This window comes from Hypanus sabinus, unplaced genomic scaffold, assembly GCF_030144855.1.
Source record: "Hypanus sabinus isolate sHypSab1 unplaced genomic scaffold, sHypSab1.hap1 scaffold_890, whole genome shotgun sequence".
Lineage (NCBI taxonomy): Eukaryota > Metazoa > Chordata > Chondrichthyes > Myliobatiformes > Dasyatidae > Hypanus > Hypanus sabinus.
The window spans coordinates 1-24692 of record NW_026781743.1 but is presented as its reverse complement, the minus strand read 5'-3'; the positions used below and the strand labels follow the sequence as shown (position 1 = coordinate 24692).

Sequence of the window (24692 nt, the reverse complement as noted above, 5' to 3'; positions counted from 1 at the left end):
ATTCCTTCTGCCATTTCTTTGCCCATTCTCCTAATCTGTCTTAAGTCCTTCTGTAGCCTCTCTGCTCCCTCAACGTGACCTGCCCCTCCACCTATTCTCATATCGTCTGCAAACTTTGCAACAGCCATCATTTCCATCATCCAAATCATTGACATGCAACGTAAAAAGAATTGGTCCCAGCACAAACCCCTGTGGAACACTAGTCACTGGTAACCAACCAGAAAAGGCTCCCTTTAATCCCACTCTGCCTCCTGCCAATGCTCCAACCATGCTGGCTCCTTTCCTGTAATACTGTAGGCTCAGAACTCGTTAAGAAGCCTCACATGTGGAACAACACCGATTCTCCCTTGTCTATCCTGCTTGATATTTCTTCAAAGAATTCCAACAGATTTGTCAGGCAAGATCTTCCCTTGAGGAAACCACGCTGACTATTGCTTATTTTATCATGTGCCTCCAAGTACCCTGAGACCTTATCCTTAGTTATCACATGTCAGTGAAAATAAACCTGATTCTTATCTGTCTGAATGGCACACAAACAAGAGCAATCTCAAAGCATCTCAGTGTAAATCCTAATAATAAACCAGTTAGGGGGCATGCGGGGGGCTAGCTTCCAATCAGACCAAGCTCCAGTCAGTTCTGAGGATGGGATTAGCCACCTAAGAAAGTTCCAAGTTTCACTCGGGCCTAGTCCAACTAGGCCTCATTGTGACTTGAGAAAGAGTCAAAAGCAATAAAGAGGCGTACAAATTCTGGAGGTACTTCCAAGGAGTGTTTTTATTGTCTCAGCTTACAATCTGTGGCTTGAAAGGACGCTCCCCTCCCCGAGATCCAGCGAGCGACCCCGCTCGCCGGCCTAGTGTTTCAAATCACCTGGAGCCTGACTCTGAAGAATAAATAAATGTTCGCGGGGCTGGTCGGAAGGGGAGCTACATGTAGAAGCAAGAGGACAATGGAATGAGATGGGCGGGTTGTCGGTGGGGAAGGGGAGGGGAAAGGAGGAGTGTGGGCGGGGGGGAAGGATCCCTGGGCAACCTTTCCCCCCTCACCCACCATCCCTTATGAAAGAAATTACCCTTGGCCACCAAGATGGCGGAGAGGGTGAACGCCACTACAGGTCCCCCTTCCACCTCACTGGAGGGGAGGTCGGTGGAGGGGGACACCCAGTACGTCCCCTCCCCTTCCCCAGACCCACTTCCCTCCCCGGTCCAACAGTGCATGCAGTGAGTGAATCCAAACCTTTTCTTCTGAGGGCCCCTCCCTGGAGCGGACAGGGTGTCGGGGTGTTGGGGGGAAGACATTCTGAGGCGCGCAATGGAGGCTGGTCCTCCTGGCTGGGTTGGCGCAATGGAAGAGGGCAAAGCGGACGGACACGGCTGAGGGAGGGAGGGAGAGAGGTTCACAGGTCGCTCTCCCCGTAGAGCGCGCTGGAGAAGGAGATGTAGTCGAGTGCTCCGGGAACCGAGTCTGCTCCAGAGTAGGTGGTCATCCGGCTGATGCAGTATTCTGCCTGTTCTGGGGGCAGCTCCCTCCTCAGCTCCTCCACCGTGATGTAGTTCTGCAGGGACACAAGGGTCAGTATCACCATGGGGCGCAGGCTTGGGAGTGTCCCTCCACACCGTCCCATCACACACTCCCGGGGTCAAACACAGAGTGAATTTCCCTCCACACCGTCCCAACACACACTCCCGGGGTCGGACACAGAGTGAAGCTCCCTCCACACCGTCCCATCACACACTCCCGGGGTCAGACACAGAGTGAATCTCACTCCACACCGTCCCATCACACACTCCCGGGGTCAGACACAGAGTGAATCTCACTCCACACCGTCCCATCACACACTCCCGGGGTCAGACACATAGGGAAGCCCCCTCCACACCGTCCCATCACTCACTCCCGGGGTCAGACACAGAGTGAAGCTCCCTCCACACTGTCCCATCACACACTCAAGGGGTCAGACATAGAGTGAATCTCCCTCCACACCGTCCCATCACACTCTCCCGGGGTCAGACACAGAGTGAAGCTCCCTCCACACCGTCCCATCACACACTCCCGGGGTCAGACACAGAGTGAATCTCCCTCCACACCGTCCCATCACACACTCCCGGGGTCAGACACAGAGTGAAGCTCCCTCCGCACCGTCCCATCACACACTCCCGGGGTCAGACACAGAGTGAAGCTCCCTCCACACCGTCCCATCACACACTCCCGGGGTCAGACACAGAGTGAAGCTCCCTTGACACCGTCCCATCACACACTCCCGGGGTCAGACACAGAGTGAAGCTCCCTCCACACCGTCCCATCACACACTCCCGGGGTCAGACACAGAGTGAAGCTCCCTCCAGACCGTCCCATCACTCACTCCCGGGGTCAGACACAGAGTGAAGCTCCCTCCACACCATCCCGTCACAGGTCCATTCCCTTTTCTTGAGGAGCTTGAATGCCTGGACCACTGGATTCGAGAACAGCTTCTTGCATACCGCTATCAGACTTATTAATCTGGACGGGCAACTCCCACTTGGAACGGGGCCATTATCTTCCGAACAGGATTGTGCACATGGGAGAGGGAGCCTGCCCACCCTCACCATCCCCCGGGGAGTGGTTTAAACTTTGACCCTGAAGGGGGACGGGGCGTTGTCCAGGAGCCAGGTCGAAGGTCAGCCGGAGCGGCCATTTCAAACCTTGTCGGAGGCCAGGATCTTGAAGGAGGCCATGACTTGCTCGGCTGTGTCCGTCTCTGCCGTCTCGCGGGTCATGAAGTCGATGAAGGCCTGGAAGGTCACCACGCCGGTGTTGTTGGTGTCCACCAGGGTCATGATCCGTGCAAACTCCACCTCGCCCTGGGGGGGGGGGGGGGAAGGAACAACAGGCAAAGTTTAACACCAAACAGCATGGGGTTGCAGAACACCCAAACAAGAGGACAAATCGCGCAAGGGATAAACAAGCAAATAAATTAAAAATACTGAGAACACGGGGTCTAAAGAACTTCAAAGCACGTCAGTCCAGAATTGAGGTGAGTGAAGTTATCCAAGCTGCTTTGGGACCCTAATGCTGGAAGGTTTTGGAAAACACTAATTTAAAAAAAATACTTATGAGATTTGTACTTTTTTTAACAAGAAGTATGTTTCACACTTACGGCAGAAAGCGGTACAGCAGCTAAACTAACGATTTATCACCTTTCTCATTTTTCATTGGCTAAGTACCAGGACATGACCCACATGATGTAATTATGTGAACCTATTAACTCGTTTATTTCTATCTAAGGAATTTTCCTTATCAATAAAAGCCATAGATTTTTCTGAAGCACCATCTTTTTTTCCTTCAAATCTATCTGAGGAATTTTCTTTAACTAATCTATAGAAGCGATAGGTTTTCCTGAAGTACCATCTTTTACCCCTTAACCTCGTTTCTCAACTCCTTATCTAGTTTGTTAAGTATCTGTGTGTTAACCTTGGAGCGAAGACTTCTTGCCATTTTTGACTCCTGGACGAGCCCCTCAGATACAGAAATTAAACAGAGACCCGACGAAGAGCAATAACTGTTCCTGAACCTGGTGCTGTGGGATCTAAGGCTCCCGCAGCTCCTGCCCAATGGTCCAAATCCATTCTATCTAGGTCTTCCAGTATCCGGTAGATTTAAATCCTTATCCTTCTGAGTTCCATCAAGTACAGTCCTGGCTCCTATCCCCCTTCAGGTGCGACTATGTATTTCCTGCATTTTCTGTTTTTTAATCTGTCTCGGAGTTCCGGTGTCTGCAGTAATCTTTTCAGCCCTTCCTTCCTTTACCGACCTGAGATTGGCCAACAGCCATTTGGAGGGGTGGGGGGGAGTCGGCGGACACGGGAGACCCAAAATAAAAATTGAAGATGCTGGCCGGGCAGCATCTATGGAGGGAGGACCGGGAACTGGGAAGGAAAGAAGTAAGTTTGTTTAGGGAGCCAAGGAAGGGGGGGGGGGGCAGAGAAGTTACTCAGCCCAATATTGCTTTTATATTCTAGTCCTCTGGAAATGAATTAAAATCGCCGTCCTACCCACAAACTCACCCGCAAGGCTGGTAGGCTGGGGGGCGTGAGACTTCAAGTACCCTAGGGTCCTTGCCCACCCTCTGAGACCCTCCCCCACCGTTCTGAGTCGCCTGGGATGAAGGGCGTTCCTCAAGAGAACCTACCAGATCGTAGCCCATGGAGATGAGGCAGGCACGGAAGTCGTCGGGCTCCATCTTGCCGTTTCTCTTCTGCACCGTCCCACCGAGAGAGAGAGAGAGAGATTCCAGTTAGCGACAGCCGGACCCACTGAGGCCGACCGAGCGAGGCAAGAGCTGACAAACCTCGGAGACCCTGATACCCCTCACCCTGTACCCACCGTCTCTCCTCCCCCTCTCACCACCCTGCCAGGGTCACCCTCTGTCCCCTCACCTGCTCCCTCCTTCCTTTCCCCCACTCCCTTGCTCCCTCACCCCTTTTAACAGCTGTCCCCCTCCACCTCTCCCCCTCAGTCAACCTCTGTCCCCTTTGCCCTCCCATGCCCTATCGCTCCCTGAGCCCCCTACCCCTCCTGCCCTTCCCCTCACTCCCTCTCCTCCTCTCCCTCACTCATCCTACTCGCCCATCACTCTTACTCTCCCTCACTTCCCTCTTGTTCAACCTTGTCCACTCCCCCTCCATCTCTCACCCATTCTCCCTACACCCCAACCCCCTCCCCACTTCTACTTCTCCCCTTCATCCCCCTCTCATCCCTATCCTATTCCTCCACCCCCACTGACACACACCCCACTCCACCTCTCCCTAATCCCCCCGCCTCTCTCTCACCCTGTGCCCTCTCTGCTTCTCTCTATAGCCCCACTTTCACATAGTCCCAACGCACTCCCTTCTCCCCACCACTTCTTACCCCTCTGCCCCAACACAGTGTCCCCCACCCAGCCCCTCCCTGGTCCAATTCCCCCAACTCCTCCTCTGATTCAATGGCCCCTCATTCAACCCCTCCCCTGATCCAATTCCCCCCAACCCAACCTTCCTCTGATCAAATGACCCCTCACCCAAATCCTCCCAATTCAATTCCCCCAACACTACCTCTCCTCTGATCCAGTGTCTCCCTCACCCAATTCCTTTCCTGATCTGATTTCCCCCCGACCCGAACTCTCTCCTGATTCAAAGTTCCCTCACCCAACCCCTTCCATGATCCAATTCCCTTCACCCAACCACTCTCCTGATCCACCTCCCCCGAACCCAGCCCCTCATCTAACCCAAACCCTCCCCTGGTCCAACATCTCCAACCCCTCATCTGATCCAATGTCCCTCCCCTCACCCCCTCTCCTGATCCACCTCCCCCGAACCCAGCCCCTCATCTAACCCAAACCCTCCCCTGGTCCAACATCTCCAACCCCTCATCTGATCCAATGTCCCTCCCCTCACCCACTCTCCTGATCCACCTCCCCCGAACCCAGCCCCTCATCTAACCCAAACCCTCCCCTGGTCCAACATCTCCAACCTCTCATCTGATCCAATGTCCCTCCCCTCACCCACTCTCCTGATCCACCTCCCCCGAACCCAGCCCCTCATCTAACCCAAACCCTCCCCTGGTCCAACATCTCCAACCCCTCATCTGATCCAATGTCCCTCCCCTCACCCACTCTCCTGATCCACCTCCCCCGAACCCAGCCCCTCATCTAACCCAAACCCTCCCCTGGTCCAACATCTCCAACCCCTCATCTGATCCAATGTCCCTCCCCTCACCCACTTTCCTCTTTGCCCTGCCACCACCGTCCATTCCCTCCCCCCAAACCCCAATCCCTTCCTCCACTCTCTCCTCCTGCTCCTCCCCCTCTCTCCCCTACCCGCCCCCTCTGTACGCCCGAATGCGGCACTGACCCTGTCGAAGTGGTTGAAAGAGGCGCGGAACTCGTTCAGCTGCTCCTGGCTGATGCCCTTGGCGTCCCGGGTCAGGATCTGGTTCTCCACCTCATTGATGGTCCTGGCGATGGTGGTGAGGAGTTGCTCCCAGCCCACTCGGATGTGCTGCGGAGAGTCGGGGGACGAGAACTCGGTCACAGTGAGGTAACACCCAGCCACCAGGGAACAGCTCCACACATCAATCCTCCTGTGCTCTGACACAGAGCGAATCTCCCTCCACACCGTCCCATCACACACTCCCGGGTCAGACACAGAGTGAAGCTCCCTCCACACCGTCCCATCACACACTCCCGGGGTCAGACACAGAGTGACCCTCCCTCCACACCGTCCCATCACACACTCCCGGGGTCAGACACAGAGTGAAGCTCCCTCCACACCGTCCCATCACACACTCCTGGGATCAGACACAGAGTGAAGCTCCCTCCACACCGTCCCATCACACACTCCCGGGGTCAGACACAGAGTGAAGCTCCCTCCACACCGTCTCATCACACTCCCGGGGTCAGACACAGAGTGAAGCTCCCTCCACACCGTCCCATCACACACTCCCGGGTCAGACACAGAGTGAAGCTCCCTCCACACCGTCTCATCACACTCCCGGGGTCAGACACAGAGTGAAGCTCCCTCCACACCGTCCCATCACACACTCCCGGGTCAGACACAGAGTGAAGCTCCCTCCACACCGTCTCATCACACTCTCCCGGGGTCAGACACAGTGAATCTCCCTCCACACCGTCCCATCACACACTCCCGGGGTCAGACACAGAGTGAAACTCCCTCCACACCGTCCCATCACACACTCCCGGGTCAGACACAGAGTGAAGCTCCCTCCACACCGTCTCATCACACTCTCCCGGGGTCAGACACAGTGAATCTCCCTCCACACCGTCCCATCACACACTCCCGGGGTCAGACACAGAGTGAAGCTCCCTCCACACCGTCCCATCACACACTCCCGGGGTCAGACACAGAGTGAAGCTCCCTCCGCACCATCCCAACACACTCCCGGGGTCAGACACAGAGTGAAGCTCCCTCCGCACCATCCCAACACACTCCCGGGGTCAGGACCAGAGGACACAGATAAAGTGGATGTGGAGAGGACGTTTCCTATAGTGGGGGAGTCTGGGACCAGAGGACACACATAGAGTGGATGTGGAGAGGACGTTTCCTATAGTGGGGGAGTCTGGGACCAGAGGACACAGATAGAGTGGATGTGGAGAGGATGTTTCCTAGAGTGGGGGAGTCTAGGACCAGAGGACACAGATAGAGTGGACGTGGAGAGGATGTTTCCTATAGTGGGGGAGTCTAGGACCAGAGGACACAGATAGAGTGGATGTGGAGAGGATGTTTCCTATAGTGGGGGAGTCTGGGACCAGAGGACACAGATAGAGTGGATGTGGAGTGGATGTTTCCTATAGTGGGGGAGTCTGGGACCAGAGGACACAGATAGAGTGGACGTGGAGAGGATGTTTCCTATAGTGGGGGAGTCTAGGACCAGAGGACACAGATAGAGTGGACGTGGAGAGGATGTTTCCTATAGTGGGGGAGTCTAGGACCAGAGGACACAGATAGAGTGGACGTGGAGAGGATGTTTCCTATAGTGGGGGAGTCTAGGACCAGAGGACACAGATAGAGTGGATGTGGAGAGGACGTTTCCTATAGTGGGGGAGTCTGGGACCAGAGGACACAGATAGAGTGGATGTGGAGAGGATGTTTCCTAGAGTGGGGGAGTCTAGGACCAGAGGACACAGATAGAGTGGACGTGGAGAGGATGTTTCCTATAGTGGGGGAGTCTAGGACCAGAGGACACAGATAGAGTGGATGTGGAGAGGACGTTTCCTATAGTGGGGGAGTCTGGGACCAGAGGACACAGATAGAGTGGATGTGGAGAGGATGTTTCCTATAGTGGGGGAGTCTAGGACCAGAGGACACAGATAGAGTGGATGTGGAGAGGATGTTTCCTATAGTGGGGGAGCCTAGGACCAGAGGACAGAGGTAGTGTGGATGTGGAGAGGATGTTTCCTATGCTGGGGGAGTCTAGGACCAGAGGACACAGACAGAGTGGATGTTTCCTATAGTGGGGGAGCCTAAGACCAGAGGACACAGATAAAGTGGATGTGGAGAGGATGTTTCCTATAGTGGGGGAGCCTAGGACCAGAGGACACAGATAGAGTGGATGTGGAGAGGATGTTTCCTATAGTGGGGGAGTCTAGGACCAGAGGACAGAGATAGTGTGGATGTGGAGAGGATGTTTCCTATAGTGGGGGAGCCTAGGACAAGAGGACACAGGTAGAGTGGATGTGGAGAGGATTTTTCCTATAGTGGGGGAGCCTAGGACAGGAGGACACAGATAGAGTGGATGTGGAGAGGATGTTTCCTATAGTGGGGGAGCCTAGGACCAGAGGGCACAGATAGAGTGGATGTGGAGAGGATGTTTCCTGTAGTGGGGGAGCCTGGGACCAGAGGACACAGATAGAGTGGATGTGGAGAGGATGTTTCCTATAGTGGGGAAGCCTAGGACAAGAGGGCACAGATAGAGTGGATGTGGAGAGGATGTTTCCTGTAGTGGGGGAGCCTAGGACAAGAGGACACAGATAGAGTGGAAGTGGAGAGGATGTTTCCTATAGTGGGGGAGCCTAGGACCAGAGGGCACAGATAGAGTGGATGTGGAGAGGATGTTTCCTATAGTGGGGGAGTCTGGGACCAGAGGACACAGAAAGAGTGGAAGTGGAGAGGATGTTTCCTGTAGTGGGGGAGCCTAGGACCAGAGGGCACAGATAGAGTGGATGTGGAGAGGATGTTTCCTATAGTGGGGGAGCCTAGGACCAGAGGACACAGATAGAGTGGATGTGGAGAGGATGTTTCCTATAGTGGGGGAGCCTAGGACAAGAGGACACAGATAGAGAGGATGTGGAGAGGATGTTTCCTATAGTGGGGCAGTCTTGGACAAGAGGACACAGATAGTGTGGATGTAGAGAGGATGTTTCCCATGGTGGGGGAGTCTAGGACCAGAGGACACAGATAGAGTGGATGTGGAGAGGATGTTTCCTATTGGGGGGGGGGGTGTCTAGGACCAGAGGACACAGATAGAGTGGATGTGGAGAGGATGTTTCCTAGAGTGGGGGAGTCTAGGACCAGAGGACACAGATAGAGTGGACATGGAGAGTATGTTTCCTATAGTGGGGGAGTCTAGGACCAGAGGACACAGATAGAGTGGACGTGGAGAGGACGTTTCCTATAGTGGGGGAGTCTGGGACCAGAGGACACAGACAGAGTGGATGTGGAGAGGACGTTTCCTATAGTGGGGGAGTCTAGGACCAGAGGACACAGATAGAGTGGATGTGGAGAGGATGTTTCCTATAGTGGGGGAGCCTAGGACCAGAGGACAGAGGTAGTGTGGATGTGGAGAGGATGTTTCCTATGCTGGGGGAGTCTAGGACCAGAGGACACAGACAGAGTGGATGTGGAGAGGATGTTTCCTATAGTGGGGGAGCCTAGGACAAGAGGACACAGATAGAGAGGATGTGGAGAGGATGTTTCCTATAGTGGGGGAGCCTAGGACCAGAGGACACAGATAGAGTGGATGTGGAGAGGATGTTTCCTATAGTGGGGGAGTCTAGGACCAGAGGTCAGAGATAGTGTGGATGTGGAGAGGATGTTTCCTATAGTGGGGGAGCCTAGGACAAGAGGACACAGATAGAGTGGATGTGGAGAGGATTTTTCCTATAGTGGGGGAGCCTAGGACCAGAGGGCACAGATAGAGTGGATGTGGAGAGGATGTTTCCTGTAGTGGGGGAGCCTAGGACCAGAGGACAGAGGTAGTGTGGATGTGGAGAGGATGTTTCCTATGCTGGGGGAGTCTAGGACCAGAGGACACAGACAGAGTGGATGATTCCTATAGTGGGGGAGCCTAGGACCAGAGGACACAGATAAAGTGGATGTGGAGAGGATGTTTCCTATAGTGGGGGAGCCTAGGACCAGAGGACACAGATAGAGTGGATGTGGAGAGGATGTTTCCTATAGTGGGGGAGTCTAGGACCAGAGGACAGAGATAGTGTGGATGTGGAGAGGATGTTTCCTATAGTGGGGGAGCCTAGGACAAGAGGACACAGATAGAGTGGATGTGGAGAGGATTTTTCCTATAGTGGGGGAGCCTAGGACAGGAGGACACAGATAGAGTGGATGTGGAGAGGATGTTTCCTATAGTGGGGGAGCCTAGGACCAGAGGGCACAGATAGAGTGGATGTGGAGAGGATGTTTCCTGTAGTGGGGGAGCCTGGGACCAGAGGACACAGATAGAGTGGATGTGGAGAGGATGTTTCCTATAGTGGGGAAGCCTAGGACAAGAGGGCACAGATAGAGTGGAAGTGGAGAGGATGTTTCCTATAGTGGGGGAGCCTAGGACCAGAGGGCACAGATAGAGTGGATGTGGAGAGGATGTTTCCTATAGTGGGGGAGTCTGGGACCAGAGGACACAGAAAGAGTGGAAGTGGAGAGGATGTTTCCTGTAGTGGGGGAGCCTAGGACCAGAGGGCACAGATAGAGTGGATGTGGAGAGGATGTTTCCTATAGTGGGGGAGCCTAGGAACAGAGGACACAGATAGAGTGGATGTGGAGAGGATGTTTCCTATAGTGGGGGAGCCTAGGACAAGAGGACACAGATAGAGAGGATGTGGAGAGGATGTTTCCTATAGTGGGGCAGTCTTGGACAAGAGGACACAGATAGTGTGGATGTAGAGAGGATGTTTCCCATGGTGGGGGAGTCTAGGACCAGAGGACACAGATAGAGTGGATGTGGAGAGGATGTTTCCTATTGGGGGGGGGTGTCTAGGACCAGAGGACACAGATAGAGTGGATGTGGAGAGGATGTTTCCTAGAGTGGGGGAGTCTAGGACCAGAGGACACAGATAGAGTGGACATGGAGAGTATGTTTCCTATAGTGGGGGAGTCTAGGACCAGAGGACACAGATAGAGTGGACGTGGAGAGGACGTTTCCTATAGTGGGGGAGTCTGGGACCAGAGGACACAGACAGAGTGGATGTGGAGAGGACGTTTCCTATAGTGGGGGAGTCTAGGACCAGAGGACACAGATAGAGTGGATGTGGAGAGGATGTTTCCTATAGTGGGGGAGCCTAGGACCAGAGGACAGAGGTAGTGTGGATGTGGAGAGGATGTTTCCTATGCTGGGGGAGTCTAGGACCAGAGGACACAGACAGAGTGGATGTGGAGAGGATGTTTCCTATAGTGGGGGAGCCTAGGACCAGATAGAGAGGATGTGGAGAGGATGTTTCCTATAGTGGGGGAGCCTAGGACCAGAGGACACAGATAGAGTGGATGTGGAGAGGATGTTTCCTATAGTGGGGGAGTCTAGGACCAGAGGACAGAGATAGTGTGGATGTGGAGAGGATGTTTCCTATAGTGGGGGAGCCTAGGACAAGAGGACACAGATAGAGTGGATGTGGAGAGGATTTTTCCTATAGTGGGGGAGCCTAGGACAGGAGGACACAGATAGAGTGGATGTGGAGAGGATGTTTCCTATAGTGGGGGAGCCTAGGACCAGAGGGCACAGATAGAGTGGATGTGGAGAGGATGTTTCCTGTAGTGGGGGAGCCTGGGACCAGAGGACACAGATAGAGTGGATGTGGAGAGGATGTTTCCTATAGTGGGGAAGCCTAGGACAAGAGGGCACAGATAGAGTGGATGTGGAGAGGATGTTTCCTGTAGTGGGGGAGCCTAGGACAAGAGGACACAGATAGAGAGGATGTGGAGAGGATGTTTCCTATAGTGGGGGAGCCTAGGACCAGAGGACACAGATAGAGTGGATGTGGAGAGGATGTTTCCTATAGTGGGGGAGTCTAGGACCAGAGGACAGAGATAGTGTGGATGTGGAGAGGATGTTTCCTATAGTGGGGGAGCCTAGGACAAGAGGACACAGATAGAGTGGATGTGGAGAGGATTTTTCCTATAGTGGGGGAGCCTAGGACAGGAGGACACAGATAGAGTGGATGTGGAGAGGATGTTTCCTATAGTGGGGGAGCCTAGGACCAGAGGGCACAGATAGAGTGGATGTGGAGAGGATGTTTCCTGTAGTGGGGGAGCCTGGGACCAGAGGACACAGATAGAGTGGATGTGGAGAGGATGTTTCCTATAGTGGGGAAGCCTAGGACAAGAGGGCACAGATAGAGTGGATGTGGAGAGGATGTTTCCTGTAGTGGGGGAGCCTAGGACAAGAGGACACAGATAGAGTGGAAGTGGAGAGGATGTTTCCTATAGTGGGGGAGCCTAGGACCAGAGGGCACAGATAGAGTGGATGTGGAGAGGATGTTTCCTATAGTGGGGGAGCCTAGGACCAGAGGACACAGATAGAGTGGATGTGGAGAGGGTGTTTCTTAGAGTGGGGGAGTCTAGGACCAGAGGACACAGATAGAGTGGACGTGGAGAGGATGTTTCCTATAGTGGGGAGTCTAGGACCAGAGGACACAGATAGAGTGGATGTGGAGAGGACGTTTCCTATAGTGGGGGAGTCTGGGACCAGAGGACACAGAAAGAGTGGAAGTGGAGAGGATGTTTCCTATAGTGGGGGAGTCTAGGACCAGAGGTCACAGATAGAGTGGACATGGAGAGTATGTTTCCTATAGTGGGGGAGTCTAGGACCAGAGGACACAGATAGAGTGGACGTGGAGAGGACGTTTCCTATAGTGGGGGAGTCTGGGACCAGAGGACACAGACAGAGTGGATGTGGAGAGGACGTTTCCTATAGTGGGGGAGTCTAGGACCAGAGGACACAGACAGAGTGGATGTTTCCTATAGTGGGGGAGCCTAGGACCAGAGGGCACAGATAGAGTGGATGTGGAGAGGATGTTTTCTATAGTGGGGGAGCCTAGGACCAGAGGACACAGATAGAGTGGATGTGGAGAGGATGTTTCTTAGAGTGGGGGAGTCTAGGACCAGAGGACACAGATAGAGTGGATGTGGAGAGGATGTTTCCTATAGTGGGGGAGTCTAGGACCAGAGGACAGAGATAGTGTGGATGTGGAGAGGATGTTTCCTATAGTGGGGGAGCCTAGGACAAGAGGACACAGATAGAGTGGATGTGGAGAGGATGTTTCTTAGAGTGGGGGAGTCTAGGACCAGAGGACACAGATAGAGTGGAAGTGGAGAGGATGTTTCCTATAGTGGAGGAGTCTAGGACCAGAGGACAGAGATAGTGTGGATGTGGAGAGGATGTTTCCTATAGTGGGGGAGCCTAGGACAAGAGGACACAGATAGAGTGGATGTGGAGAGGATTTTTCCTATAGTGGGGGAGCCTAGGACAGGAGGACACAGATAGAGTGGATGTGGAGAGGATGTTTCCTATAGTGGGGGAGCCTAGGACCAGAGGGCACAGATAGAGTGGATGTGGAGAGGATGTTTCCTGTAGTGGGGGAGCCTGGGACCAGAGGACACAGAAAGAGTGGAAGTGGAGAGGATGTTTCCTATAGTGGGGGAGCCTAGGACCAGAGGGCACAGATAGAGTGGATGTGGAGAGGATGTTTCCTATAGTGGGGGAGCCTAGGACCAGAGGACACAGATAGAGTGGATGTGGAGAGGATGTTTCTTAGAGTGGGGGAGTCTAGGACCAGAGGACACAGATAGAGTGGACGTGGAGAGGATGTTTCCTATAGTGGGGAGTCTAGGACCAGAGGACACAGATAGAGTGGATGTGGAGAGAATGTTTCCTATAGTGGGGGAGTCTGGGACCAGAGGACACAGAAAGAGTGGAAGTGGAGAGGATGTTTCCTATAGTGGGGGAGTCTAGGACCAGAGGACACAGATAGAGTGGACATGGAGAGTATGTTTCCTATAGTGGGGGAGTCTAGGACCAGAGGACACAGATAGAGTGGACGTGGAGAGGACGTTTCCTATAGTGGGGGAGTCTGGGACCAGAGGACACAGACAGAGTGGATGTGGAGAGGACGTTTCCTATAGTGGGGGAGTCTAGGACCAGAGGACACAGATAGAGTGGATGTGGAGAGGATGTTTCCTATAGTGGGGGAGTCTAGGACCGGAGGACACAGATAGAGTGGATGTGGAGAGGATGTTTCCATTAGTGGGGGAGTCTAGGACAGGAGGACACAGATAGAGTGGATGTGGAGAGGATGTTTCCTATAGTGGTGATGTCTAGGACCAGAGGACACAGATAGAGTGGATGTGGAGAGGATGTTTCCTATAGTGGGGGAGTCTAGGACCAGAGGACACAGATAGAGTGGACGTGGAGAGGATGTTTCCTATAGTGGGGAGTCTAGGACCAGAGGACACAGATAGAGTGGATGTGGAGAGGACGTTTCCTATAGTGGGGGAGTCTGGGACCAGAGGACACAGAAAGAGTGGAAGTGGAGAGGATGTTTCCTATAGTGGGGGAGCCTAGGACCAGAATGCACAGATAGAGTGGATGTGGAGAGGATGTTTCCTATAGTGGGGGAGCCTAGGACCAGAGGGCACAGATAGAGTCGATGTGGAGAAGATGTTTCCTATAGTGGGGGAGCTTAGGACGAGAGGACACAGCCTCAGAATAGAGGGATGCCTCTTTAAAACGGAGATGAGGAGAAATTTAGCCGGAGGATGGCGAATCTTTGGAATTCGTCGCCTCAGGCAGCTGTGGAGGCCGAGTCAGTGTGTTTATTTAAGGTGGTAGGTTCTTGATTGGTCTGGGCATGAAGGGATACGGGGAGAAGGCAGGAGATTGGGGGTGGTGGCTGAGAGGTAAATGGATCAGCCATGATGGAATGGTGGAGCAGACTCGATGGGCCGAATGGCCGAATTCTGCTCCTCTGCCTTATGGTGACACCATTACAGCGCCAGTGTCCCGGGTTCGATTCCCACCACCGCCGATAAGTTCTCCCCTTGACCGTGAGATTCCTCCATGTGCACTGTACGTAAAGACGCAGGGGTTAGGAGGTTAATTTGTCACGTGTGTGTAATTGGTCGGCGCAGGCCTGTTGGGTTGGAAGGGCCAGTGTCTGAATTTGCTTCTTGCACGAACCGGCACCACTCGAATCGTTCTAACAACAGGACGACAGCCTTGCAGTATCATGGGTGTGTTTACTTTTGCTCTGCCCCGTCCCTTCTTACAAAAATTGGGCATAGTTTATGCCCAGTCTGCACGTGAACACTGCTCATCTGTGGCAATGCTGCAAGTAAAGTTTCTCAGGACACCTGTTCATACGCGTACACGTGCCGGATTCACGATCAGGATTTACTCATCACGCGTACATCGAAACACGCATTGGTCGCGTGTCCACACCAGAACACGGAGCGGTTCAGGAGAAAGTACGGGCCCCTCGGGCCGCGATGTTGCCGTTGATGTTCCTCTCCGCACCTCGTGGTGCATCAGGCGGCAACTCTGCCGATACTTTAGCACCTCTCTGTGTTTTTATTTATGAGGCCCCGTCGCTAGCTCAACATGCAACCCAGCGCAGATGGAAAGCGTGCAAGAAGCGAGCCGGATTCGAACCCGGGGCGTCTCGTCTCGAAGTCCGGTGTGAATGTCACTGCAGTGCTGGCCGACTTCCGCCATTGGGTGCTGACCTTTTAGCGTACCCTTAAAGAGCATTCTCACCCCTCCCTCCGGATCCTTTGCCTCACAATGTGGTGTCAAACTTTTAACCTACTCTGAGATCAACCCAGCCCTTCCCTCCCACAAAGCACTCCACGTTTCTGTCATCTAAGAGCATCTTAAATGTCCCTAATGTATCTGCTTCTAACACCACCCCTGGCAGGGCGTTCTACACACCCTCCACTCTCTGTAAAAAATACCTGCCTCTGACATCGCTCCCCCATACTTTACTCCAATCACCTTAAAATCATTCTCCCCCCTTGTATTAGACACTTCCACCCTGGGGAAAAGTCTCTAGCTCTCCACTCGATCTCTGTTGTTGACAGATGGTTGTTGACCTCAGGAGGGCACGGAGCGACCACTCCCCGTTGAACATCGACAGCTCCTCAGTAGAGATCGTTAAGAGCACCAAATTTCTTGGTGTTCACCTGACAGAGAATCTCACCTGGTCCCTCAACACCAGCTCCATAGCAAAGAAAGCCCAGCAGAGTCTCTACTTTCTGCAAAGGCTGAGGAAAGTCCATCTCCCACCCCCCCCATCCTCATCACATTCTACAGGGGTTGTATTGAGAGCATCCCGAGCAGCTGCATCACTGCCGGGTTCGGAAATTGCACCGTCTCGGATAGACCCTGCAGCGGATAGTGAGGTCAGCTGAGACGATCACCGGGGTCTCTCTTCCTGCCGTTATGGACATTTACACCGCATGCTGCATCCGCAAAGCAAACAGCATTATGAAGGACCCCACACACCCCTCATACAAACTCTTCTCCCTCCTGCCGTCTGGGAAAAGGCTCCGAAGCATTCGGGCTCTCACAACCAGACTATGCAACAGTTTCTTCCCCCAAGCTATCAGACTCCTCAATACCCACAGCCTGGACTGACACCTTACTGCCCTATTGTCCTGTTTATTATTTATTGTAATGCCTGCATTGTTTTTGTGCACTTTATGCAGTCCTGTGTAGGTCTGTAGTCTAGTGTAGTAGTTTTGTTTTTCTGTGTTGTTTTTTACGTAGTTCAGTTTAGTTTTTGTACTGTGTCATATAACACCATGGTCCTGAAAAACATTGTCTAATTTTTACTGTGTACTGTACCAGCAGTTATGGTCGAAATGACAATAAAAAGCGACTTGACTTGCCTCTTATCATCCTGGTCACCTCTATCAGGTCACCTCTCACCCTCCTTCGCTCCAGAGAGAAAAGCCCTCGCTCGCTCAACTTTTCTAAGTTCAAACTACAAGTCTGTCACCTTACATAACCCTGGGGTTCATTTTCTTGTGGGCATATTCAATCAATCCTTAATAGAATAGTAACCATCAGGGACGCAGTTCAAGACCGCTCCAACTTGGGCCTTCAAAAAGACAATAAATGCAAGCAGAAAGAAATAATAACAATAAATGAATAAGTAATAAATATTGAGAACATGAGATGAAGAGTCCTTGAATGTAGATTGTGGGAAGAGTTGAGTGATGGCATGAGTGTAGTTCTCCCCTCTGGTTCAGGAGCCTGATGGTTGAGGGGTAATAACTGTTCCTGAACCTGGTGGTGTGGGACCTGAGGCTCCTGTACCTTCTACCTGATGGTTGAGGGGTGGTAACTGTTCCTGAACCTGGTGGTGCGAGTCCTGAGGCTCCTGTACCTCCTTCCTGATGGTTGAGGGGTGGTAACTGTTCCTGAACCTGGTGGTGTGGGTCCTGAGACTCCTGTATCTCCTTCCTGATGGTTGAGGGGTGATAACTGTTCCTGAACCTGGTGGTGTGGGTCCTGAGGCTCCTGTACCTCCTTCCTGATGGTTGAGGGGTGGTAACTGTTCCTGAACCTGGTGGTGCGAGTCCTGAGGCTCCTGTACCTCCTTCCTGATGGTTGAGGGGTGGTAACTGTTCCTGAACCTGGTGGTGTGGGTCCTGAGACTCCTGTATCTCCTTCCTGATGGTTGAGGGGTGATAACTGTTCCTGAACCTGGTGGTGTGGGTCCTGAGGCTCAGAAGGGATACTCTCAGTGTTCAGCAGGAGAACACAAGGGGCAACAACAACAGAACCACAGCGACACAAGCCCTCTCTCTCCCTGATACCCCTCTCTTTTCCAGTCCAGTCACCAGGATGACAACGAACCGAAGGCCGGTGACCTGATAGAAATTTTGCGGCCACTTTACTGGCACTGGGCTCTGTACGTGGGGGATGGTTATGTCATTCACCTGGTATCTTCGAGTAAGTACAACCCCTCCCCCCCCCCAGTTACACCTCCGTCACCCCGCTCAGACCCCCCCAAGATTCTTCACATCCTACATACGGCCTGCGAGACACACACACACACACACACACACACACACACACACACACACACACACAGACACCCACACCCACACACACGCACCCACACACACGCACAGACACACACACTCACACACAGACACACACACACACACTCACACCCACACACACGCAGACACACACACTCACACACACACTCACACACACCCACACAGACACACTCACACACACAGACACTCTCTCACACACACACACAGACACACACTCACACACACAGACACACTCTCACACACACACACACACACACACACACAGACACACACACACACACACACAGACACACACACACACACACACACACACACACACAGACACTCTCTCACACAGACACTCAGACACACACACACACACACACACACACACACACCACACACACACACACACACACATCCCACCAGGACCGGCCGCCTCAGGGCCCCCAGTCCTTATCCCTGGACTCACAGCCATCTGCCCTTTGACCTCCAGACTCCGCCCCATGCAGTCTCTCACATGATAATACACTTGACTTTAAATCTGAAGGAACAACAACACACACAAGGCACCGGTGGAACGCAACAGGCCAGGCAGCACCTATAGGGAGAAGTACAGTCGAAGTTTTGGGCCGAGACTCTTCATCAAGACTAGGTAGCCCTGACAAAGGGTCTCAGCCCGAAACATCGACTCTACTTCTCCTGTAGATGCTGCCTGGGCTGCTGTGTTCCACCACCATTTTGTGTGTGTTGCTTGAATTTCCAGCATCTGCAGATTTCCTCGTGTTTGCGTTTTTGAAGGGCTGTACAAGATGATAAGAGGCGTATATCGAGCGGGCAGCTAGAGACTTTCCCCAGGAAGGAAATCGCTAATAAGAGGGGCATAACTTTAAGGTGATTGGAGGAAAGTATGGGGGGGCGGGGGTAGGTGTTTCACACAGAGCGTGGTGGGTGTGTGGGGAACACCCTGCCAGGGGTATTGGTCGAGGCAGATACATTAGGGATATTTAAGAGACTCTTAAATGGGCAAAATAGAGGGCTCTGTTGGGGGGAGGAGTTAGATTGATCTTGGAGTAGGTTAAAATGTCAGCATAACTGGACGGGCCAGAGGGCCTGTAATGCAGTGAACTATGTTCTAAAACAAACGTTTTTCCCACCCTCCCAGGTCTCTCACTCAGCCAGGATCCCAACCTCAGGACAACCTGCCTTCAGGCCTCGTGTCCTTGGCCCCGGACTCTGGACTCGCAGCCATCAGACGTCCATAATGGCCTGAACTCGCAGATGCACGTACGGCATCAAATTTGACTTTAAACTGGACAAACACCGGTGCAGGCTGAGAGGTAGACAACAAGGAACCGCAGCTCCGGGAGGTCTGAACCCCGGAGGCCGGGGAGGTGATGTTCGGGGGGGGGGGGGCTTACCTCCATGGTGTAGCTGGTGTGTTTGTTGTCGAAAATGAGAGCTTCCTGGATGAGCTGATGGTCTCCCTCCAGCTTGTCGATGTTGGCCTTGTAGTTGATGATGTTCTGTTCGTACTGCTTCAGGTGGTTCATCTGGTCCTCAAGGGAGCCCGTGATGTCGATGGAGATGTGGCCGATCTCCTGACGGGCAGAAAGAGTGAGACAGTCAGCCCTGGAAAAGCTCCCTCCACACCGTCCCATCACATACTCCCGGGGTCAGATCCTCCACACCGTCCCATCACACACTCCCGGGGGTCAGACCCTCCACACCGTCCCATCACACACTCCCGGGGTCAGACCCTCCACACCGTCCCATCACACACTCCCGGGGTCAGACACAGAGGTGAAGCTCCCTCCACACCGTCCCATCACACACTCCCCGGGGTCAGATCCTCCACACCGTCCCATCACACACTCCCGGGGTCAGACCCTCCACACCCGTCCCATCACACACTCCCGGGGTCAGACCCTCCACACCGTCCCATCACACACTCCCGGGGTCAGACCCTCCACACCGTCCCATCACACACTCCCGGGGTCAGACCCTCCACACCGTCCCCATCACTCACTCCCGGGGTCAGACCCTCCTCACCGTCCCATCACACACTCCCGGAGTCAGACCCTCCACACCGTCCCATCACTCACTCCCGGGGTCAGACCCTCCACACCGTCCCATCACTCACTCCCGGGGTCAGACCCTCCTCACCGTCCCATCACACACTCCGGAGTCAGACCCTCCACACCGTCCCATCACACGCTCCCGGGGTCAGACCCTCCACACCGTCCCATCACTCACTCCCGGGGTCAGACCCTCCACACCGTCCCCTCACACACTCCCGGGGTCAGACCCTCCACACCGTCCCCTCACACACTCCCAGGGTCAGACCCTCCACACCGTCCCATCACTCACTCCCGGGGTCAGACCCTCCACACCGTCCCATCACACACTCCCGGGGTCAGACCCTCCACACCGTCCCATCACACACTCCCGGGTCAGACACAGAGTGAAGCTCCCTCCACACCGTCCCATCACTCACTCCCGGGGTCAGACCCTCCACACCGTCCCATCACTCACTCCCGGGGTCAGACCCTCCGCACCGTCCCATCACTCACTCCCGGGGTCAGACCCTCCACACCGTCCCATCACACACTCCCGGGGGTCAGACACAGAGTGAAGCTCCCTCCGCACCGTCCCATCACACACTCCCGGGGTCAGACACAGAGTGAAGCTCCCTCCACACCGTCCCATCACACACTCCCGGGGTCAGGACACAGAGTGAAGCTCCCTCCACAACGTCCCCATCACACACTCGCGGGGTCAGACACAGAGTGAATCTCCCTCCACACCGTCCCATCACACACTCCCGGGGTCAGACACAGAGTGAAGCTCCCTCCACACCGTCCCATCACACAGTCCCGGGGTCAGACACAGAGTGAAGCTCCCTCCACACCGTCCCATCACACACTCCCGGGGTCAGACACAGAGTGAAGCTCCCTCCACACCGTCCCATCACACCACTCCCGGGGTCAGACACAGAGTGAAGCTCCCTCCACACTGTCCCATCACTCATTCCCAGTGACCAGTGCAGGATCAGTTTTGGGGGCTGGCTTACTGAATGGGACCCTGTCTAGACGGGGGCTAAATGGAGGCCTACACGTGACCAGCTCCCAGCGATGGATTCTGACCACAGCATCCAGTGACACGCAAATTGCAGGGACCCCGATGATCACTGTCCTAGGGGGAGGGGGGATTTACCACCGACAAGAAACACTACTGGACCAGGCACACCGAACCCCCGTGGCAACAATGTCAGAGGGTGGAGATTCTTCGAGGAGTGACACCCACAGTCTTTCCCCCATACACAGGACACGTCATGAGGGGACAGTCCCCTCGCCTGGCTGAGGGCGGCTCCAACCACTCTCGGGGGGCGTGACAGCATGTGGGACAGTCCAGCCCGCTCGATCGGCGCCCCATGACCGCTCCAAGCATCCCCTCCCTCCACCACCGGCGCAGAGCGGCCGCGGGCATGCACCAGCCACGAGACGCAGCGCAGCAACGGCCCCTTCTCAAACCCACAGCACCACTCTCGGAGGGCAAGGACACCATCCCCGTCTGACATAAAACGTCTGCTGCCGTTCCTCTCCGTCCCCGAATTTCAACCCTCCTACGGTTCACCAAAGCAGCGGAGCAAGAGCCCAGGACAGGGGCCGCAAGGGTACGACGCAGAGATCCAACCTCACCTCCATCTTGGTCTGGATCCAAGGGCCGATGACGTTGGCCTGGGCGGCGAACTGGCGGCGAAGACGTTCGTTGGACTGTTGACGGGCGAGTTCCTCCTGCAGGTGTTTGGTCTCTGTGCGGGACCAGTGTCTTCACCTGCAGAGTCCACAGGCGTCGCAGTGAAAGCTCGTTCTGTGTCAGTCCCTAAACTAATCCCACTGCCCCACTCTCTCCCCCACAGCCCTGTCAGACCCCAAACTAATCCCTCTATCCCACTCCCTCCCCACAGCCCTGTGTCAGTCTCCAAACTAATCCCACTGTCCCACTCTCTCCCCACAGTCCTGTGTCAGTCCCCAAACTAATCCCACTGTCCCACTCTCTCCCCACAGCCCTGTGTCAGTCCCCAAACTAATACCAGTGTCCCACTCTCTCCCCACAGCCCTGTCAGACCCCAAACTAATCCCTCTATCCCACTCCCTCCCCACAGCCCTGTGTCAGTCTCCAACTAATCCCACTGTCCCACTCTCTCCCCACAGCCCTGTGTCAGTCCCCAAACTAATACCAGTGTCCCACTCTCTCCCCACAGCCCTGTCAGACCCCAAACTAATCCCTCTATCCCACTCCCTCCCCACAGCCCTGTGTCAGTCCTCCAAACTAATCCCACTGTCCCACTCTCTCCCCACAGTCCTGTGTCAGTCCCCAAACTAATCCCACTGTCCCCACTCTCTCCCCACAGCCCTGTGTCAGTCCCCAAACTAATACCAGTGTCCCACTCTCTCCCCACAGCCCTGTCAGACCCCAAACTAATCCCTCTATCCCAACTCCCTCCCCACAGCCCTGTGTCAGTCTCCAAACTAATCCCACTGTCCCACTCTCTCCCCACAGCCCCGTGTCAGTCCCCAAACTAATCCCACTGTCCCCCTCTCTCCCCACAGTCCCTTGTCGTCCCCAGATTCATCCCACAGTCCCACTCTCTCCCCACAGTCCGTGTCGGTCCCCAGATTCATCCCACTGTCCCACTCTCTCCCCACAGTCCCGTGTCGGTCCCCAGATTCATCCCACTGTCCCACTCTCTCCCCACAGTCCCGTGTCGGTCCCCAGATTCATCCCACAGTCCCACTCTCTCCCCACAGTCCCGTGTCGGTCCCCAGATTCATCCCACTGTCCCACTCTCTCCCCACAGTCCCGTGTCGGTCCCCAGATTCATCCCACTGTCCCACTCTCTCCCCACAGTCCCGTGTCGGTCCCCAGATTCATCCCATTGCCCCACTCTTTCCCCACAGCCCCCGTGTCAGTCCCAAGATTCGTCCCACTGTCCTGTTCTGTCTGACCATCACGGGGTTGGTCAGCGGAGCCTCACTTTGTCCCACTTGGCGGCCACGTCCTGGGGGTTGATGTTGGTGTACGGGTTGATTCCGGACAGCTTGATTCCGTAGGTCTGGGCGATCTTGTTGATCTCGTTCTGGATTCCCAGGATGGCCATCCGTTCCTTGTCGGCCTCCGGCAGCGTGGCCTTGAACTGCTCGTGCGCTGTGATCAGGCTCTGGGGAGGGAGAGGGCGGAGGCCGAGTCAGCAGCGTGGCCTTGAACTGCTCGTGCGCTGTGATCAGGCTCTGGGGAGGGAGAGGGCGGAGGCCGAGTCAGCAGCGTGGCCCTTCGGCCCATCGTGGCTGGTGGCAGTGTCGTTTGGGTTACGCAAACGCACAGGGGACTAGTATGGTCTCGGCCCAGCTGTGATGGACACAGTGTCGGCTGTGACTGAAACGGTCAGAAAAAATGCCTGGGTGTTTTCACCAGAAATAGACTTGTGTTCAAATGCAGCCATGGTGAGAACCCTCTCCAGGATATATTTCCTATGTTGAGATGTGGCTGCCACATTCGAGAAAACATCAATGAAATTAATCCTGCTGTGTGTCGGAGTGTGCGGATCGCGTCCAGATGCATGTCGGAGCGCGGGGATCGCGTCCGGATGCGTGTCGGAGCGCGGGGGATCGCGTCCAGATGTGTGTTGGAGTGTGGGATCACATGCAGCTGTGTATCGCAGTGTGGTGGGATCCTTGCACAGTCAGAGTGCACCTCCTCCCCCGTGATCTGTGCTCCCCCCACGAGTTACCTGGATCTCCTCGATACTGTGCACGATGAACATGTCCTGCAGGTCCTCCATGGCCCCATCCATCCAGTTGTTAAACGGGGCCGCTCGCTTGGCAAACTCCAGGTACAGCTGGTCGATGGTCTCCAGCAGTTTCTCGTTCCGCTGGGGGAGGGAAGGAGGGAGAGTGAGGGGGGGAAGGAGAGTGAAGTGCCATGGCGGGGAGGGGGGTAATTACAGCTCAGGGGGTCAGAGTTCATAGTTTAATTCTGGCCTCCCCTGTACATTCTCCCTGGGCACTGATATTTTCACAGACTAAAGACGTACAGGTTAACTGGTTAGCGTAAGTTGTCTTGTGATTAGTCTTGAGTTAAATTGGTGGGTGGCCGGGCAGCTCGGTTCATTGGGCTGGCAGGGGCTTTTCCCTGTAAAGTGGGTCATCGGCCGTAACGGGGGGTGGGGAGGTGGGTTAAGAGGGGGTGAGTTCAGAGGCCACCACCTACCTCGAGGGAGTCCCTCCGTTTCTGGGTTAGGGTCCCGAGAGTGTCCCATTGGTCACAGATGGCCCTGACAGCGATTGTTCACCGTTGCTGCATCGTGGTAATCCAGCTCACTGCAGGGGTGGGGGAGTGAGAGAGAGAGAGAGAGAGAGAGTGAGAGAGAGAGAGAGAGAGAGAGAGAGAGAGGAGAGAGAGAGAGAGAGAGAGAGAGAGAGAGAGAGAGAGAGAGGGGGGAGAGAGAGAGAGGGGGGGAGAGAAAGAGGGAGAGAGAGAGGGAGAGAGAGAGGGGGGAGAGAGAGGGAGAGAGTGAGAGAGTGTGAGAGTGAGAGAGAGTGAGAGAGTGAGTGAGAGAATGAGAGAATGAGAGACGAGTGAGTGAGAGAGCGAGAGAGTGAGTGAGAGAGCGAGAGAGTGAGTGAGAGAGCGAGAGAGAGTGAGTGAGAGAGAGAGAGTGAGTGAGAGAGTGTGAGAGAGCAAGAGGGTGTGTGAGAGTGAGAGAGAGAGTGAGAATAGATAGTGAGAGAGAGAGTGAGTGAGAGAGTGTGAGAGAGCAAGAGGGTGTGTGAGAGTGAGAGAGAGAGTGAGAATAGATAGTGAGAGAGAGAGTGAGTGAGTGAGAGAGTG

General features: G+C 54.5%; 1 pseudogene; it reads right to left on the bottom strand.

Annotated features, from left to right (window-relative positions):
* Nucleotides 1-768: 768 nt before the first annotated feature.
* Nucleotides 769-24181, bottom strand: LOC132390426 (alpha-actinin-2-like; annotated as a pseudogene).
* Nucleotides 24182-24692: the final 511 nt, after the last annotated feature.